Consider the following 22,229-nt stretch of genomic DNA (forward strand, 5'->3'; position numbering starts at 1 on the left):
TAAATTTATTAGCTAATTCATAAATAAATATAAAAAAAATCATATTGAGGTCATGGACACAAGATCGGTGGTGGGATAGCAATACTAAATATGAAATATTCTCTCTGGAATGAATTATCTTTGGGGGCTCTGCTCCAAGTAGTACAAGATACCTTACATCAAACAAATGTGAATTTATCTTTGATGAGGCCTTATATTTAAGGCTTATTATATATATCTCAGAGAATCGACTGTCAACTAGTTTATTAATCTCAACCTTTTCAAATAACTAGCAAGGAAATTAAATGATTAAAAAATCTCACAATCAACTCAAACTATATCAGATTAAGAGAGGAGATAACCTGTCCAAGACAGTAGAGTACATCAGTATAATCTTGAAACCTGCAAACTTGTAACATGAATTGTTAATGAAGATACAAAATTTATCTATGTAATTCAATTGTGTCTTCCAATCAATAAAGGGGTTTAGTTTCTCTTGGCACAAGAATCATATCAGCCCTTTTGCTCATCAAATAAAGATCATTTGATATGAGTTTTACTGTAACACTCTTCAAATTTTAGTTAAACAAAAACAAAAGTCTCACCTTAGATCCTTAACCTATGCATGCTCACAACTTATTAATAAAACCTAGATTAAACCCAAAAGATTGGCTCGTTTCTAAATAATGAAATTGGATAGATTTGAAGCAGAATAGGAAGAGACCTGCGGCCTCTAGTCTAAAGAGACTTGAAATTAGCCAGAATCGGACTCTGTGAATCCAGATTAATTTCTGGATTAAGTAGAGGGCTTTTCTCATTTACAGTGACATCAAACTTCTTCTTCTTGAAGCTCTGAGACTGATATAAATGTTGGCCGCTATGGCTACCGGAAAAGCCTAAGGGTCTAAGCGGCACATGATGAGAAGGGATGCCTGGTCTTCTCGAATTGGACATTGAAATTACAGGTTCAGATTGTTCAGATTGATTGATGCGAACTAGCCTGCATTTAGTTGTGAAACCGTAGAAATGAAAAACATAACAGTGATTTGGTGCGATTCGGTAAGATAATCTAGGTATTTTGAATAGAGAAATCTGAATACCTGGGGAAGAGAAGCGTCTGCAGCTGCAGAATTACATGTACTATCAGACGGCGTCTGCATTATTCATCTTCTCTTCTTCCTTGGATGAATTTCAGTTCAGAGAAGAACGATTAAACAAAATCTAGCAAGTAACAATTATGCTAGTTTGTGAAAGCAACATCTTGATCATAGCCTCTACATTTCCTTTCAAGTAGCAGGATCTAGGGCTTCTTTCTTCAAGTAGCAGAACCAACCACTTCTTCTTGAAACCAAGCCTGTCAATCGTAACTGAGAAGATATGACTAGGGTTGTTTATTTAAAATATAATTTATATTTAGAATTTAAAAATAATTTACAGTTTGGCTACAGAATAAAAATACTGTGGCTATTTAAATATATTTAGAATTCCATTAATTTTCATTTTATCAACAGCGACCAGACATATTAAACCTTTGCTAAGATCTGTCGCTATTGACATCATTTTTATTAGTGTAAAGAATGCTTTAAAATCTCCAAAAGCATATCAATATGTATCACAATAGGTATTTTTTTCTTTTTTGAAATCAATGATCTAGTTATATATTTAATTTGTATAGTTAATATGTTTTTATAAAATGTAAAACTATTATATTTATATTTATTATATCATTATATGTTTTACTTCCTTTTTGAGAATAATTAAATCTTCTGTCATCCTTTGTGAGATTGAAATTAGAAATTATTAGCGAACTTCATTTGGAGTATACTTAAATTAATCTTCAGAAGCTTCAAGTAGTGATGCATTTGTATTCTTTCTAATTTGGTTTTTTTATTAACAAATTCAGAAATTATATGATTTCTTCTACCGGATCATCATAGTCTATTCTCGACGAAGCAGAAAAATGGGAATGTTACGAAAAGAAGCATGTTGTAATCTAAGTCTTGGCTATATGTTTTAATTCCTTGACGATGTAAAATGTTGAGTATATTTTATTTTCAGAAAGAGAAAGAGAGTGAAGATGATGTAAGCAATAAATAAAACAAACAAAAAATAATATGACACCATTTTATGTTGTGGGACACAGAATTAATTGCTGTCTAACCCCAATAGTATTAGGACTTTGGAAATAACCATTTTATCGCACGCTTGTTTCAACTGTTTGGAAATTAATGAATAAAGTTACTATGGATACATAAGTTACTTACTGGCAACATATATAAAATTTATTTGTCTAAATTCTAATTCTAGCAACATGTGCAGATATATGATTGCTCCGAAAGTTTGGCAAATAGTCTGGAGCGCCGTGATGACTGTTGCAGACGCCTGCTGGGCGTTCTGGAAGGAGACTCGTTTCCACAGTTGTCTTTCATTGTCCATTAGTTTCGTTGTAGAGTGTGTAAGTCTATCTATAATTTTATTGTATTTTGAAGATCACTAGTTACTCCTATTTTCATTTGAAATTAACTTCACTTATTATAATTTTATTGTATTTTGAAGATCACATTATCGGGATCGCTCGGAGCAGCGGTCATATTATGGACACATCCATGACCCCGGTCATAAGTGATCAGATAGATGTAAGGATGTTCTAGACCTACAATGCACTGACATTTTTTGGATGGATTCTGACCGCCTTCTCGTCTCTCATCCTGCTCTGGATATTACCGGGTATTTATCTTCTACTTGTGTTGTTGGGTTACTTATTAGTTGAAGATTATTTGAAAATACTAGAAACAAATTTGGATCAAGATATAACATTTAGGAAGGCTTTGTATGTACTATTGTGTGAATATGGTTTATTTGGACAGCTAGCTAGCTATCTTATGTATGCTTTTGTTTGGACATGAATGAATAAATTACTTTGTTGTCTTTATAAAATTGGTCAACAAACTTATCTAGTGCATAGATATGAGATAGAAACAACAAAATAATAGATGTTAAATACTTATTATTAACATTAGGAGTTCCCGGTCGAGTCATTACTATTAGAGACAAAATTAATGTCATTATGGAGAGAAATTAAGTATTAAATTAAGATTAAGCTTACTGCTGAATTCAAGTAAAATTGTCGACCCAATCATCTTTTAGAAGCAAACCATAAAACACTCATGATAATCGGTAGTGGTATTTGATATGCTTTAAAACATACATTAATTATAAGATGAAGTGATACAATTGAAGCAATTTTTCTGCAATATATTACTATTGCTTTCATCTTTTTAAATATAACTACTTGTTACCTTTTATTTCTTAACTTGCAGAGATGCATATCAGCTTGCCACACGTTGCCACACGTGTACACCCAAATGTAGGGGTGAGCATTGGGTGGATTAATTCGAAATCCAATCCGATTCCTAAATACTAATTCGGATTGGATTGAGATCGGATCGGATTGAGTTCAGATTGAATTAAATCGGATTGGATTAGAATTATCCAAACTATTTAAATAAAAATTTATTTTTAAATTTATTTTTTTAAAATTAAATTTCATCTCAATATAATATATATTTTACTTATATCACTTTTACAACTATATTTATTTTTATTTTTATTTTTTTATTATTATTTTTTATTATTTTTTTCAGATTCAAATTTAATAATAATAAAAAATTCGATTTTTTTAAAAAAAATAAAAATTAAAAAAATTGTTGACTAATTTCAAGTTAATATATATAAATATTTTTTAGTTTGGATTATCCAAACTATTTTCAATCCAATCCGTATCTATCTGATCCGTATTAATTAGTAAAATTGTTAGGATTACGGATTAGATAAATTTAGTTTGGATTTAATACAGATAGGACAAAACGGATTGGTTTTACCCATTTGCTCACCCCTACCCAAATGGTCGTATTTGACTCAGACAAGTCGTGTTGTGTCGTGTTTTAATCTTCTACGTGTCGTATCGTGTCTTAATTCACTTAAAATATTATGATCCACGGGCTTTTCGTGTCGTGTTAATTTGTATCCACAAATTTATTCGTGTCGTGTTAATTCGTATTTAGTGTAATTCCGACTAGAGTTTTAACTCAACGTATCGTTTTCAATATCCGTTTTATGTGTGTCATGTTGTGTCTTGACACACTCATGTTAATTATTTATTTATATATATATATATATTAAATTATATTGTTATTAAAATTATAAATATGATTATTAATTTATTTATTTTAATTTATAAAATTTAAATTAATTTAATAAGTTAAATGTGTTAAATATATTATTTAAAAAAACTAATTAATATGTAAGATGTGTAGATATAAATTTTAACATATAGTTTCATAAATAATAATTTGAATGTTGATTATTTAAAACATGTTTTAAAAAATTACAAATAATTATCCAAATAAAAATATTTAATAATTTATTAATTGAATGAAAATATAAATAGATTTAATTTGAAAATTTACTGTAAAGGTGTGTAGTTTTGAAAGGAAATGAGAAAGTTATGGATAGTTTGAAAAAATTAATGGGAAAGGTGGGTAGAAATTTAATGGATTTTTAGTTGAAATATTTATAAATATATATTATTATATTATAATTTAATGGAAAGGTAAGTAAAAATTATAAATATATATTATTATATTATCAAAATTAAATTATTATAATATATTTATTATTTAATATGTTAATAATAATTTAAATTATAAAATAATTTAAAATTTTAAAAATAAATAAATTCATTAATTAATTAAAGTAATATAGAAAGAATTATTTGAAGACTCATATTTCTATTCAAATAATTTATTTTTTTATATTTATAATTTATTTTAATTAATATTATTTTAATTAATATTTTATTTTAATATTTTAATTTATTAGGTTTAGTTTTAATTATATATATTACATTTATAATATTAAATAATTTATTAATTTAATGAGAATGTAAATAAATTTAGAGAAAATGTTAATGTTAAGTTGTGTAGCTTAGGTAATGTGACTAATTGTATTTATGTTATTTTGTGTGCATACTTGTGTTTATGTTATGTCTATACTTGTGTTGTGTCCTTGTCGACTCGTGACCGTGTTACAATCGTATAAACTCATAATCGTGTCGTGATCGTGTCGTTTTGTACTTATGTCATGTCCAACCCGTGACCCGAGTGAAATAATATCGTATTGTGTTGTCCGTACTAATATCATGTTGATCCAATCCATTGCCCAGCTCTATGTGGGACCAATACCGGCTCGTATAGATGACATGTTAAGGATGACTGACATGCAGTGTATGTCTGGAATAAAAGGCGGTCTTGTTCTACGCATTATTCAGTTTGTCTTCGCTGGTATGGCCATATGTGTCATGGCGACCACTAGGGATTTTCCCATGAACGTTAGTTCATTCATTTCAGGTTAAACAATATTTTATAATTTTATGTCATTCCCAAATTGTATTTTAATATAATTCACATTTGATTTTCATTGTCTTATCTGACTTGAGTTGTGTTATGTTTTATTGGTGACACTAGATTCCTCATGATATTTATCATAATCAAGTGTTTGTGGAGTCTATGCATGACGGGGATTGATATTTTTGTCATGTTGGTCAGACGTAGACTAATGAATTTTCCATTTTGACTTTCTTTGTTGTTGATGACGAGTTATGTACTTTTAGTTTTAAATATATTAATTATTGTATATATATTATAATTTTTGGAAGTTCCCATAATAGATGGATTATATGTTGATTGATTATAATTTTTTTGGGTTTTATTTTTACAAGCGACATCATCTATTCTCTTTGATGCATCATGTGGATGCACATGAGTCATGTTCCTTATTCAGCACGAGCTTGATATGCATTAATATTGTGTCTATACTCATGTTGTGTCTGTGTCGACTCATGACCGTGTTACGATCGTATAAATTCATATTCGTGATTGTGTCGTCTTGTGCTTGTGTTTAGTCCAACTCACGATCCGAGTGAGATATTATCGTATAGTGTCGTTCCGTACTAATACCATGTTGTATCGTGTCGATTCATGTTGATCCAACACATTGTTCAGCTATATGTGGGACCGATATCGGCTCTTGTGGATGACATGTCGAGGATGACTAACATGCAGATTATGCCTTGAACAAAATGCGGCCTTGTTCTTCACATTATTCAGATTGCCTTCTCTGGTATAACTTTATGTGTCGAGGCCACCACTAGGGATTTTTCCATTGACGTCAGTTCCAGTTAAACAATATTTTATACTCTTATGTCATTCCCAAATTATATTTTAATATGTTTCATATCTGTTTTTCATTGTCTTATCTAACTTTAGTTGTGTTATATTTTTTGGTGGCACTAGATTCCTCATGATATATATCATTATCCAGTGTCTGTGGAGTCTGTGCATGGCGGGGATTGATATTTTTCCATGTTGGTCAGATATAGGCTAATGGATTTTTCCATTTTAATATTTTTTTGTTGTTGGTGACGAGGTATGTACTTTTAGTTTTAAATATATTAATTACTATAATTATTATTATTTTTGGAAGTTCCCTTGATAGATGGAATATATGTAGATTGATTATAATGTTATTGGTTTTTGTTTCTACAAGTGACATCGTCTATTCTCTTTGATGTATCATGTGGATGCGTAGGAGTCATGCTACTTATTCAGCACGAGCTTGATACGTGTTAATGTATTGTCTATACTTGTGTTGTGTCCGTGTCGACTCGTGACCGTGTTACGGTCGTATAAACTCATAATTGTGATTGTATCGTCTCGTGCTTATATTGTGTTCAACTTACAATTCGAGTACGATATTAACATATAGTGTCGTTTCGTATTAATATCGTATTGTATCGTATCGATTCATGTTAATCCAACTCATTGCTCAGCTCTAGGTGGGACCGATACCGGCTCTTGTAGATAACATGTCTAGGATGACTAACATGTAGTTTATGCCTGGAACAAAATGCGGCTTTGTTCTTCGCATTATTCAGTTTGCCTTCGCTGGTATAGCCTTATGTGTCGTGGCCACCACTAGGGATTTTCCTATAGACGCCAGTTTATTCGGTTTAAATAATATTTTATACATTTATGTCGTCCTCAAATTGTATTTTAATATGTTTCATATTTGTTTTTCATTGACTTATCTGATTTTAGTTGTGTTATATTTTGTTGGTGGCACTAGATTCCTCATGATACTGTCATTATCTAGTGTCTGTTGAGTCTATGCATGGCGGGGATTGATATTTTGCCATGTTGGTCAGACGTAGAGTAATGAATTTTTTCATTTTGACATTTTTTGCTGTTGGTGACGGGGTATGTAGTTTTGGTTTTAAATATATTAATTACTATAGTTATTATTATTTTTGGAATTCCTGTGATAGGTGGATTATATGTTGATTGATTATAATGTTTTTGATTTGGTTTCTATAGGTTACATCGTCTATTCTCTTTGTTGCATCATGTGGATGCGCATGAGTCATGTTACTTATTCAGTACGAGTTTGATACATATTAATGGTGTGTTTATACTCGTGTTGTGTTCGTGTTGACTCGTAACCGTGTTACGATCATATAAACTCATAATCGTGATTGTGTCGTCTCGTTCTTGTGTCGTGTCCAACTAATGATCCGAGTGAGATATCATCGTATAGTGTCGTTCCGTACTAATATCGTGTTGTATCGTGTCAATTGGTGTTGATCCAACCCATTTCCCAGCTCTAGGTGAGACCGATACCAGCTCTTGTGGATAACCTTATTCAGCATGAGCTTGATGTGTGTTCGGAAAATGTTCCATTTGTGTCTCATTCATTACTTGGTTCTTCTCATTTTTATCATTTGTCGGTAATTTCTGGTGTCCCGCTTCTTTAGTGTAGTCGTCCCTCATTTTCTTGAACTCTTTTTTTTTTTGTACATAACCACTTTTGTATATAAATAATTTTAGGGAAGAATGTCAATTTTATGTATAAAGTTGGATGGAAGTGTCAAATTTATTTATTAAGTTGTAAAATTTTATTTATGTATTTAAACTTGTCAAATAGTGTCAAATTTATTTGACTTAACATAAATCACTAACGACGTTAAAATATAATCCAACTTTCCCTGCAAAATCATATCCCCATGTATTATATATTATATATTAATTTTATAGTCAAAATGCTTATTTCAAACTGACTTTATAATTAAATAACAAAACAAAATAAAATTAAATGACTCATCATCAACATCAAATAACGAAAATGTTATGTTGGGACGAAGGGTGCGGCAGGGGGCAAGTCTGCTGGTGCGAAAGCTACGTCTTCGCTGTTTTGAGAAAAGAGGAATCCGTTTGGAAAGTAGCGTTTTCTATGTCGGGGAAAATCTGAGTTAGGGCTCTAGAGGATTTCCATGGATTGGAAAGTTTATATCAAATGACAATTATAGTGAGTATAAGGACAGAGAAAACGAAGACGGAGAAACACAAATTGCTAATCAGTTTTGATTAAGAGTTGCCCAATTAGATTTATTGTTGAGCTAGATGATTCTCTATCGGCAAGGAAAGAAGATGAATATAACACTTAAAACAGTGATTCTGCCCAAATTTGATTCTCAAAACAAAACAATTTCATTACAACAAATTAAATAAGATAGTGTGACGATGCTAAGGGATATATGGAAAATTGAAAGAAGGGGATGAGAATATAGTAAGAAGAGTTGCAAGAAGAAGGAAGAAATCAAGAAGACACAAGGTGAGAGAAATGTAACTTCATAAAAAAATTAATCAATGTCTACATTGGTGGATCAAAGTTATATAAATAGATTTGTAATCTGATAACTTTTGTTTTTAATTAAAAGAATAATAACTTTATTTAAATTTATCATAACTTCAGGGACTCTTTTATATTTATATAATTTATCAGCATTAGGTTTAGGTTTCATTTGTTATTGCTCTCCCTTTCAGTTCTTCGCCGCTTCTTCTAGGTTTTCTCTCTTCCAACTCTTCTATGGCTGCTTCTAGATTTCTCTCTTCCATTTCTTCTATTACAGGTACATCGAATCTTTGAGCAACTGTATTTGTTACAATACTCCCTCAATTTGAAGGCGGACGACCATGACGCCTTCTTCGTCTCCCTTTGGTTTTCCAGCTAAGATCTGGATAATCTGTCGCAATCTAGTCAGCATCTTCCCAGCAAGCTTTATCAAGTTCGTTGTCATTTCTTTGAACTAAGATTTGGTGAATTGTCTATCCATTTCTCAAGGTGAATCTTTCATCTAATATTGCTGTAGGTATATGTGTAGAATCATTTATGTCCGATAGATCTGGAGTCGTGAGATTATTCCCAATTTGTTTCTTCAATTGTGAGATATGAAAGACGTTGTAAATTTTGGCATTGGGTGGCAGTTCAATTCGATACACTACTTGACCAACCTTGTCAATGATCTTGAATGGCCCGTAAAATTTAGGTCGAAGTTTATGATGACGTTCCTAAGTCATTGTAAGCTGTCGATATGGGTGAGCTTTCAGGTATACCTTTTCTCCTATTTCCAGTGCTGAGAATTTGTTTTTTTTATCATAGTTTTGTTTCATCCTATTTTGTGCTCTTAAAAGGTGGAACTTAGCTAAATGAATTGCTTTTTCCCTTGCTTGTAGACTTCTGTCTACATTTTCGTTAGTGGAGTCCCATGCTAAGTATGGTACATGAACGGGAGGAGGGTGACCATATACGAGTTCAAATGGAGATACACCAATTGCTGAATTAAAATTTGTGTTGTACCACCATTCTGATAAAGGTAACCATTTAACCCACGAACTTGATTGTTGTCCCACCATACATCTCAGATATGTCTTTAAACATTTGTTAGTGATTTCCGTTTTTCCGTCTGTTTGTGGATGATAGGCTGTAAATAAAGCTTGAGTAATTCCTTGTAGTTTTAAGAATGCTTTCCAAAATGAACTTAAAAACACTTTATCTCTGTCGCTTATAATGACTTGAGGCATTCCGTGTAACCTGAAAATCGAATCAAGAAAAACAGTAGCAATTGTTTGGGCAGAATAAGGATGTTTAATTGGCATAAAATGTGCCATTTTTGAAAGTCTATCAACAACTACAAATATAACAGTTTTGCCTTGAGATTTAGGTAACCCTTCTATAAAATTCATAGATATTTCAGTCCAAATAAGGATAGGAATAGGAAGAGGTTGTAAAAGACCATTAGGGAGTGTTAGAATCTAAATCACAATAAACGAGGATAAAAGCGATAAAGAAGAACAAACACCAAGATTACGTGGAAAACCCTTTACGGGTGAAAAACCACGGGCAGAAGAGAAGATTTCACTATAACGAAGATTGTACAGATTTTTGGTGGACAACGTAAAAAACTGAATTAGAGAAAAGACGGTTGTCTTCTCTATATATTGTCTAACCCTAAAATATGATGTAAATTAAAAGGGGTCAGACCCATTAAGACTACAAGTCCATACAGTGCGGGCAAAGCCCGCTGACCCGATAAGAATTCGGGCCACAAACTCTAACAATCTCCACCTTGAAACGAATTCCAATCTTAGATAGCATAACCACAAAATCAAACCTCTTCCACCAAAGCCCCTAAGGGCATAGCTCAGCAATGAAGACTAACCAAGTTCAAGCAATGCTCAAACTTGGTAATAGGAAGTGACTTGGTCATCATATCTGCAGGATTATTGTGTGTACTCACCTTGCTCACAACAATATCACCACGAGCAATCACATCACGCACAAAATGATACCGTACATCAATGTGCTTAGTCCTCTCGTGAAACATCTGATCCTTTGTCAGAAAAATAGCACTCTGGCTATCACAAAAGATTGTAGAAATCTGTAAATCATCACTAAGTTCGCCAAACAAGCCTTTCATCCAAATTGCTTCTTTGCAAGCTTCTGTAATCGCCATGTACTCTGCCTCTGTAGTAGACAAAGTAACTGTAGCCTGCAACATAGCCTTCCAACTAATAGCGCAACCACCAACACAAAAAATGTAACCAGACAATGATATTCTCTTATCAAGATCTTCAGCGTAATCTGAATCAACGTAACCGACAACTCCATCTCTACTTTTCCCAAACTGTAAACAAACATTAGTAGAACCACATAAGTATCTGAGAATCCACTGAACTGCTTTCCAATGTTCCTTACTAGGGTTTTCCATATATCTACTAAAAACACTAACTGCATATGCTAAGTCAGGTCGTGAACAAACCATAACATACATAAGGGAGCCAACGGCACTAGAGTATGGCACTCGCGACATATAATCATCATCACTATCTGACTGTGGTGACAAAGAAGACGAAAGTCTAAAATGAGCAGCTAGTGGAGTACTTACCGGCTTGGCACTTTGCATGTTAAACCTACTAAGGACTTTTTCGATGTACCTCTTTTGACTTATGTACAATTTACCAGTCGGTCGATCTCTAAGAATCTCCATTCCAAGCATCTTCTTTGTTGCACCTAAATCTTTCATCTCAAACTCGCTACTCAACTGTGCTTTCACCTTTCTGACCTCTCTTTGATCTTTAGCGCCAATTAGCATATCGTCAACATACAACAATAGGTAAACGAACGACCCATCATCACATACTTTAAAGTAGACACAACTATCGTAACTGCTCCTCCTGAAATCATGAGTGGTCATAAATGTATCGAATCTCTTATACCACTGTCTTGGTGACTATTTCAAACCATAAAGAGACTTTTTCAGCTGACATACGTAGTCCTCCTTTCCTAAGGCTACGAATCCCTCTGGTTGCTGTATGTAGATGTCTTCCTCAAGTTCTCCGTGTAAGAATGCAGTTTTTACATCTAACTGCTCAAGCTCAAGATCGTGGAATGCCACAATACCTAGTAAAGCCCGAATAGAACTATGCTTCACAACTGGAGAAAATACTTCAGTAAAATCAACACCTGGAGTTTGACTATATCCCTTTGCAACGAGTCTGGCTTTATACCTGGCTTCTTCAACTCCCATCGTACCTTCCTTTCTCTTATACACCCATTTGCAGCGAACAACCTTCTTGCTCTTTGGTAACTTCACTAGATCCCATGTAGCGTTCTTGTGAAGTGATTCCATCTCTTCCTGCATAGCGATCATCCACATGCCAGAGTTTTCACAGGTAACCGCTTTTGAATACGTCGCGGGTTCTTCTTCTAAATCAATCTCTTCAGCCACATTTAATGCATACGCAACTAAATCAGCCTTTGCATATCTCTGAGGGCGTCTAATTTCTCTACGAGGCCTATTTTTAGCAATTGAATGTTGTGGAGGTGCTTCTGAGGAGCTAGCATCATCCATAGAAACTGGAATAGGCTTTGGAGTTTGCTCTGGTGTAGGTTTCAACCCAATCTCAAGCTCCACCTCAATACTTGACTTCTGTTGATTTCCCTCGGAGGGAGTTGAAGATGGAGACCCCTGAAGCATGCTAGTCTCATCAAAAACAACATCTCTACTGATGACGACTTTACTAGTCTCAGGACACCACAACTTGTATCCCTTCACACCTTGCTTGAACCCTATGAACACACACTTCACGGAACGAGGCTCTAACTTGCCATTATCCACATGAGCATACACAGGACATCCAAAAATTTTTAAATCAGAATAACTAGCAGGAGAACCAGTCCATACCTCATGTGGAGTTTTCTTATCAATAGCAGTCGAAGGGGAGCGGTTAATGAGATGACATGCATACGCAGCGGTCTCAGCCCAAAACGACATCGGTAGCCCAGCATTAAGGCGCATACAACGCACCTTCTCCATCAAAGTCCTATTCATCCTCTCTGCAACTCCATTCTGTTGAGGATTATGTCGAACTATATGATGCCTCACAATACCTTCAGTTCTACATAAAGTATTAAACTCATTAGAACAAAACTCCAAACCGTTATCAGTTCGGAGATGCTTTACTTGCCTCCCTGTCTGCTTCTCAATCATTAACTTCCACTCTTTAAAGGTAGAAAACACGTCACTCTTTTGTTTCAAAAAGAATGCCCAAACCTTCCTAGAGAAATCATCTATAATGGTCAACATATAGAACGCACCACCTTTAGATGGTACTCTAGAAGGCCCCCACAAATCTGAATGAATGTAGTCTAGAGTCCCCCTCGTATTATGAATACCAACCGAGAACCTAACTCTTTTCTGCTTACCAAAAACGCAGTGTTCACAAAACTTCAGCTTCGTAATACCCTACACATCAAGAAGCCCTCTCTTGTTCAATTCGACCATGCCATTCTCACTCATGTGACCTAGATGCATGTGCCATAATCTTGTTGCATCAGAATCAGACAAAGACGAACTAGCAACAGCAACATCACCTGTAATCGTAGAGCCTTGCAGAACATATAAATTTGCAGTTTTCTTGAGTCCCTTCATCACAACAAGAGACCCCTTGTTGACCTTCACAACTCCACCTTCACTAGTGTATTTGTACCCTTTAGAATCAAGAATACTCAATGAAATCAGATTTCTCTTCATGTCAAGAACGTGCCTTACATCACCAAGTGTTCGAATAGTGCCATCAAACATCTTAACTCTAACCGTACTAATACCAGAAATTCTGCAAGATGCATTATTACCCATCACAACGGTACCTCTAGAGACCACTTCATATGTAGGGAACCAGTCCCGATTAGGACACATATGAAACGTGCATCCAGAATCAAGAATCCATTCGTCGCTCTGTTTCGAATCAATATTAGACGTAACGAGGAGTTCTCCATCATTGTACTTTTCAGCAACATCAGCTTCGCCATATTTCTCTGGTTGATTGCTCTTATGATCCTCACCAGCCCTCTTATTTTTATTCTGTAACTTATAAAACTCAACAACAATATGACCTTTCTTCTTGTAGTACCTACACGTATTATCTCTATTCTTGGATTTTGACCTACCACGGTTATTGCTGCTAGAATACCTCTCCTGCTGTCTGCCTCGTTATCTGAACCAACGAGTTTATGCATCTTCTCTTTTGAGAAGAGTGCATCATAAACCTCATCCAGAGTTAAAGTCTCACGACTATAGAGAATGGTATCTCTAAAATTAGCATACGAAGGAGGTAGTGAACACAATAATATCAGCCCTAAATTTTCTTCATCGTACTTAACCTCCATAGATTCCAAATTAGAGACTATTTCTTTAAAAACAGATAAGTGAATTTCTAAAGAAGTACCGTCAGACATACGTTGGGAATACAAGCGTTGCTTCAAGTGTAGCTTGTTAGTCAGCGTTTTCGTCATACATAATTGCTCCAATCTTAGCCAGAGCGCAGCAGCTGTTTTTCCTTCAAACAGTCTTGAAGAATCTGATTCGATAGATGAAGATAAATCTGCGATAAAGCCTTACGATCCGCTCGTTGCTTTTCTTCATCAGTCCACGAAGACGGCATCTTGTCAGCGCCATATAGCGCATCTTCCAGATCCATCTGTGCCAAAATAACTCGCATCTTCACTTGCCATAACGAAAATCTGGTGTTGCGATCCAACAGCGGAATATCGTATTTCTTCGTGGTCATGACCAAAAATAAAACAAATAAATTTGGCTCTGATACCAATTTGTTAGAATCTAAACCACAATAAACGAGGATAAAAGCGATAAAGAAGAATGAACACCAAGATTACGTGGAAAACCCTTTACGGGTGAAAAACCACGGGCAGAAGAGAAAATTTCACTATAACGAAGATTGTACAGATTTTTGGTGGACAACGTAAAAAACTGAATTAGAGAAAAAACCACTGTCTTCTCTATATATTGTCTAACCCTAAAATATGATGTAAATTAAAAGGGGTCAGACCCATTAAGACTACAAGTCCATACAGTACAGGCAAAGCCCGCTGACCCGACAAGAATTCGTGCCACAAACTCTAACAGGGAGTGTATTACTAGTTTTATTGATTTGACAAATATTGAAATTTCGAATATATTCTCTTATATCTTTTAACATTCCTTTCCAAAAATAGGCCAATTGCATTTTGGAAGTTACAAGCACTCCAGAATGTCCTCCCACATGGGAAGAATGCATAGACTCAATTAATTCATGTGTTAATCTTTTATTGTAACCAACTACCAATTTGCCATTTCTTCTAAGTTGTTTGTCTAGGTAGGTAAAATCTGGATGAGAATTTGGATCGTTTTGTAAGTCTAAAATTATCCCTTGCATATTTATGTTAGTTGTCCATGTTTCTGTAATTTGGTCAATAATAGGAGATTGGTATATAGAGAAATCCCACAATTGCCCTTCTCTCTTTGAGAGGGCATCTGCCACTATGTTTTCCTTTCCTTTCTTGTACATAACTGTAAAGTCAAATCCTAATAATTTGTAGAGTCACTTTTCTTGACTAATTGTATGAATTCTTTGTTCTAAAAGGTATTTAAGGGGCTCATGATCTGTTTTTATGATAAAAGGTTTAAATTGAAGATAAGATTTCCATTTTTTAACTACAAATATTAAAGCTAGTAGCTCTTTTTTGTATGTAGGTAATAGTTTGTTAGAATGAGCTAAAGCTTTGCTAATGTAAGCAATTGGTCTATTTTTTTGTATAAGAACTGCACCCATGCCTATATTACTTGCGTCAGTTTCTACAATAAATGTCTCTGTAAAATATGGGAGTCATAGAACTGGGGGTGAACACATGACATTTTTAAGATTTGTAAAAGCTATTTCTGATTCGTTGGTCCATCTAAAACTCTCTTTTTCTTTAATAAATTTACTAAAGGTTTAGCTATAAGACCATAATTACAAATAAATCTTCTATAGTACCCTGTTAAACCTAAAAAGCCTCTTAAAAGTTTGAGCGTATATGGTATAAGCCAATTTTGCATAACACTTATCTTATCAGGATCAACCTCAACTCCTTAGGGCAGAAATAATATGTCCCGTCTATCTTTTTACATGCAAATATACATTTAGATCTTTTTAAAAATAGATTATGATGTTTTAAGGTATCAAAAACTATTCTTAAGTGCATTAAATGATCATGCCATGTTATACTATAGATCAGTATATCATCAAAGAACACTAATACAAATTTTCGAAGATAAGGATTAAATATAGTGTTCATTAAACTCTGAAATATAGAAGGAGCATTAGTAAGACCAAATGACATAACAAGAAATTCATATAGTCCTTCATGTGTCTTAAAAGCTGTTTTGTGGGTGTCATTAGGGTTCATTCTAATTTGATGGAATCCTGCTGTAAGATCAAGCTTAGAATATATTTGACTATCATGTAATTCATCTAAAAGCTCATCTATAATTGGAATAGGAAATTTATTCTTAATTGGAATATGATTTAATTTACGATAGTCAACACATAAACGCCAAGTGTGATCTTTTTTCTTAACCAGAATAATTAGTGCTGCAAAAGCACTATGACTATGTTTAATAATTCTTTGTTCCAACATTTCAAATACTAATTTTTCTATTTCTGTTTTTTGTATTGTAGAGTATCTGTATGCACTAAGACTAATTGGTGTTGATCCCTCTTTTAGGTGGATACAATGATCATGTGGTCTATGTGGAGGTAATTCTTTTGGATCTTGAAATAGTTCTTGGAATTCGTCTAACATTAAATCAAGTTTTTCCTTAGGTAAGTCATATTCATTATTTGTGACTAAGGAATAAAAATGAGGTTTGAAAGGATCATTAATTAGTATAGTAGTGGGTCTCTTATATTTGTTAAAATTATGAGCTCCTAAAATACTACAGATTTCAGCATCAGAATTTCCTCTAAGAGTGATTCTACCATTTTTATGTAAGAATGAGAATTTTTGGTGTAAAAAATCACAATGTATTTCTAAAGTGACACCAACCATTCAATACCTAATATAACATCATATTTAGGCATTGTTAGTACTCTAAGATCTGTCAAGAATTCGTAATCATGTATAGTGCATGATATCTGTTGATACATAAGACAGCTAGGTAATTGATTTCCATCAGCAACAGATACTCAAAAGGTAGATGTCTTAATCAATTTGTCTTTAATATGAGGAAGCCATTTAGAATTTATGAAATTATGTATACTTCCTGAATCGATTAGTATTTCAACATTTATTTTTCCAATTTTTCCAGGAAGACAAAGAATTCTATATGATGATGGACCATTGATAGCATTCAAGGATATTCCCGATAATACATCAACATCTTCAGCCAGTGGATCATCTAATTCAAGTTGTGATTCATCTATAAGTTCAGAGTTTTCCAACATATAAAATTCTCCTTTACATTTATGAGTAGAATTAAATTTTTCAGTACAATAATTACACTCATTTTTTGCTCTTTTTTCTGCCATAAACTTGGGATCCAATTTCTTATAATCCTTTCTACGATTATTATTATTCCATTGAAATTTTGTTGGCTTAGGAGTAGGTAATAAAGGAGGTCCATTATTATGTAGATAGACTACTAAAGAATCATATGTTGCTGCTTGAACTCTAGTCATTGCCATAGCATCGTTCAATGAATTAGGATGTAAAAGTCTAACAGAATTAGCAATTTCCTTTCTTATTCCACCTAAGTAACAGTTTAGCATGTAATCGTTCGGCATTAAGGGAAGACTATATGAAATCTCAATAAATTTATCGTTTGAGATTCATTAGTTCACCCATAGGATCATCAAAATTTGTTTGTCCAAATTTTTTCTTAATTTCTGTTTTAAGAAAATCTCATGTAATAACAAAATTTGCATCTAAATGATTTCGAAAATTTGTATACCATAATCTTGCCTTATCTTTGAAATGTAGACGAGCAATTCTTGGCTAAATATCAAGAGGAGTATTATCGACTTCAAAAAACTCTTCAGCTGCATAAATCTAACCATCAACATCATTGCCGTCGAATTTAGGAAATTCGATTCTGATGAAACTTTTGTGTATATGGTAAGGTCTATTATTCCTATCTCTTGGGTTACGATCATAATTGTTGACATCATAGAATTCTCGTTGTTCTTGAGGATTATGATGACGTCTTCCATCTCGATTTGGATTGCCTGCAGGTTGTTCTTGAGGATCTTGATGATGTCTTACATCTCTATCTTGATTGTCTTTAGAAAGTTCATCAAGTCTTGATAATACTTGTTTCATCGTTTCCTCGGTTCTTGTTTGTTGTTCTGTCCATTTGGATTCAAATTTGTATACTAAATCCTCGGTATGCTCAAGCATTTTGATTTTCTTATTTACTTTTTTGTTGAGCACGTTGACACGAACATATAATTCGTTTATTTCTGTATTTGATTCTTCAGGATCTGATCTTGATCTAGTTCCCACCATTTTGATATAATCTTGAAGTTGCTTCTTGATGAGTAAAAAAAAATTGCACAGATTTGAATGAGGTCGGAGGGTCTTTTAGCTCTGATACCAATGTGAAGATGCTAAGGGATATATGGAGAATTGAAATAAGGGGATGAGAAGATAGTAAGAAGAGTTGCAAGAAGAAGGAAGAAATCAAGAAGACACAAGGTGAGAGAATTATAACTTCATAAAAAAATTAATCAATGTCTACATTGTTGGATCAAAGTTATATAAATAGATTTGCAATCTGATAACTTTTGTTTTTAATTAAAAGAATAATAACTTTATTTAATTTTATCATAACTTCAAGAACTCTTTTATATTTATATAATTTATCAGCATTAGGTTTAGGTTTCATTTAATATTGTCGTTTCTCCCTTTCAGTTCTTCGCCGCTTCTTCTAGGTTTTATCTCTTCCAACTCTTCTATGGCTGCTTCTAGATTTCTCTCTTTCATTTCTTCTATTACAGGTACATCAAAGCTTTGATCAACTGTATTCGTTACAGGTAGATAAGTCAAATTTCGATAAAGCTGATCTAGAAAACGAGATCCTATAAACTTATAAACCCTAATACATAATGAATCAACCGCCAAATCCGTACAAGTACTTCCTTGCCTCTTGAGTGCTTAAACAATTTCCATGGCGGCGATTACAGTCTTCCTCCTAGCGTGCTTAGTGTAGGTCACAACATCGCGAATCACACTCTTTAAAGATCTTCAGAACACTGCGAGTTTCCTCGTAGATCAAACTGTTATTCTCTTCACTAATCTACGACGAAGACGACAAATTTGAATATTAGGCTTTGTAATATTTGGATATTATAAATGAGAACTTTCTGGTGACGCTTAGCCTCCCTTTCCCAAACCCTTGCTGCCATTGTTTGAATATGTTCTTCAAGGTTTTTCTAAGATCTTCGATAAACTTTCGTAGACATTGTTGATTATGAGCAAAAGTTATTTAAATTACATTTTAACGCCGTTAAAGACTTCTGTTAAATCAAATAAATTTAATATTTTTTGACAAGTTTGTATACATAAATAGAATTTTACAACTTAATAAACAAATTTGACATCTCCATCTAACTTTATTCATAAAATTGACATTCTTTCAAATAATTTTATGATAGGAAAAATTCTCAATACAAATATCATTTTAGAATCTGTTTATTTCTATTTCTGATTATTTATTTATATATATAATGCATCTCTTTCATACCAATTTATTGATTTGATGGTGTTCTTTTAGATGAAATTTAATGAATTTGTAATTTGATTGTTGGAGTGGTATTTTCCTTAGACTGAGATTTATTCTCAATTCAGAAAATGACAATCCTAAATTTACTTAGGTTTTGAGCTAGATCTCATTATTTTATAGTTATAATATCGATTACTTAAGATGATAAAAAAAATAACAAGACCAAGACTCAAGCATAAGGACGTGCTATCAGTGAAGTTCTTGGGAGAGAAAACAGGAATGAAGTCCTTGTAGCTCTTTATATGGTTCGAACGGATATTAGTATAACAGTACGACAGGTAAAGGCTTTGAGGCATTTTAATTGCTTCAATTAAAACTTGATTAACTTATTTGTGCTAATGTGAGATTTATATGACACTTCTTCGAGATTGAATACATTTTATGGTGTAAGCCTTCTGTACCAAATAGTTTTTGTTATGTTTGTGTTTATGCCAATTTATGTTGGTCCCCGACGGATCGGGTATCCGAAGTGATTTGGATAATTAACTTGATTTTCTGTTACGGGTAAATTCGGGTCAGAACCGATCGGTTCCGGGGCGATTCCGGGGCGATTCCGGATACCCGAAAAATCCTTAAACTCAAAGAAGAGAGATCTATCGATTCGGTGGTTCTTACAGCTCAAAGACCAGAGATGGGAAAGAAAACAAATAAGTTTTCAACCGAAAGATGAGAAAGAGACGAGAGAGATCTATTTGCCTCGTCGGTTCTGAAACTAGATTGAAAAAAAAAATTAAGTTTCAGCCAAAAGGCAGAGAAGACACTTGTCTGTACCTTAAAAAGATTTTCGTTTAGTATTAAAAAATTTGAAGAGGAGAGATAAAAATAAGGATATATCTGATTTCATTAATTTAGAATAAAATTTACTTGATTTCTTAGAATCTAAATAATAGATTCTTTCATTTCAAATCTGTGTGATTTTATTATATTACAAAATTTTGCATTCTTCAAATATAATAATTGAGATGTATTCAAAGTTATAAAATTTATAATGGAGTGAAATCATATTTTATTCAAATATAATAATTGAGATGTATTCTAAATTCTTTTTAATATTTTCATAATCTTATATAAAACTTTGCTTAAGATTTATTATGTTTTAAAAATAATATAATTTTAGTATTTTATACATAATTATTTTTATTTAAATTATTTTTACAACTATAATTTACAACAAATTAGTAATAACAAATATTATAATAATTATTTTTTATTTACTAAAAATAAGTATTTAACCTATAATAATTAACTTAAACAAATAAAAAAAATTAGTCAAAAGTTTTTTATTTATATATATATAATACAAATTTGGTTCAAATTTATGAAAAATATTTCTTAAAAAACAAATGGATCCTTATTATAAATCGGGTCGGGTCCTAGTATAGTCCGTTCGGGGTTTAAAATTTAGGGTCCTTTAAGTACTCGATTTTTCGGGACGAGCTCGGGTCCAGTTCGGGTTGTCACATACCTGAAATTTTGCCATGCCTATGCATGTGTGGAAGACCATAGTAGTAAATACTCTCAATACTCTAAAAAAAAAATAATGCCAGTTTTTATCAATACTTTGATCTCTTCTCTTGCTTCTTCATCATCCGAAAGATGTGATAGTTTAGTTTTCTGTTTTATGCTTATCATTTGTTATACACCGAAATACCTTTGTTCTTAGCTTTGCTGGCCAAGTACTAAGATTTATTGTCACAAACCTGAGTTAGAAATAATTTATGTATATTTGTCTCAATCGATATTTATTGTCACAAACCTGTGAGTTAGATTTATTGCCACAAACCTATGTTTTAATGGGGTTAATAAGGAGTACCCTTACAGGGGAGAAATGATTGGGTTTGCGAAAGGGAATTTTAAAAGGAAATGACGTGTGCAATTTGATTGGCCGAAAAAATAATAAAATTTCTCTCTTTCTCTCTCATTATACTTTATACTTTTTCCAACTAGTGATATAGTAGGAAATTTGATCAAATGACCCTCAAAAGAGGGGTCATCTCAAAACTAACCCCCATAAAAGATTTTTGCAAAAATAACTTTTTTTAATTTGGATCACTTTACCCTTCTTAAATTTTCATTATTTTTTTTTCGTCCCACAACTTCAATTTTTGCAGTTTCTTCCTCCACACTTTCATCTCAATCATGAAAGGAGGAATTTGCAAAAAGCGACCATTCTTCGAGACGATCAAATCTAATATTTTTGTTTTCCTTTCGGTTTGATCATTGACTTCCAAAAAGTGAACATTCTTCGTGTTCACATTTTTTAATTCATAAAAGTTGACCTTCTTTAAACTAAAAGAAAGAAGGGTGAAGCAGCAAAAGAAACAGTTGTAGCTTCTTTGTTTTTTTGTTAATAACTGTATCTTACTTCATCATCTTCAGAGAGAGAGCTCAGAACAAGAACATTTAAACTCCAAGACCAGGTCTCTTGTGATCCATCCATGCACCATAGGCCACCTAGTCCAGATTCGGCAACTTTTTGCCACTAAATTGGCTCCTTATCAAGTAACCTTGCCATAATGTCCCGTGGCAGAGCATCTCCATGAGCCAATGCTACATTTGGAAATCCTGCTTTATATACTGTTTTAATCCAATTCTCTGTAAGAAGATACCAAGAATTGTCTGAACTAAAATCCTAAACCCTAAACTAAAACCCTAAAACCATAAAATCTTCATACTCAACATGCAAAAACAAAAT

General features: G+C 33.1%; 1 long non-coding RNA gene across 1 annotated transcript; it reads right to left on the reverse strand.

Annotated features, from left to right (window-relative positions):
* Window positions 1-510: 510 nt before the first annotated feature.
* LOC124928150 lies at window positions 511-1,337 on the reverse strand. Its single transcript, XR_007098458.1, has 2 exons — window positions 1,080-1,337; window positions 511-979 (listed from the first exon to the last, which is right to left on the reverse strand). It is a non-coding gene; the product is annotated as an uncharacterized LOC124928150 (long non-coding RNA).
* Window positions 1,338-22,229: the final 20,892 nt, after the last annotated feature.

Source organism: Impatiens glandulifera, chromosome 2, assembly GCF_907164915.1.
Source record: "Impatiens glandulifera chromosome 2, dImpGla2.1, whole genome shotgun sequence".
Classification (NCBI taxonomy): domain Eukaryota; kingdom Viridiplantae; phylum Streptophyta; class Magnoliopsida; order Ericales; family Balsaminaceae; genus Impatiens; species Impatiens glandulifera.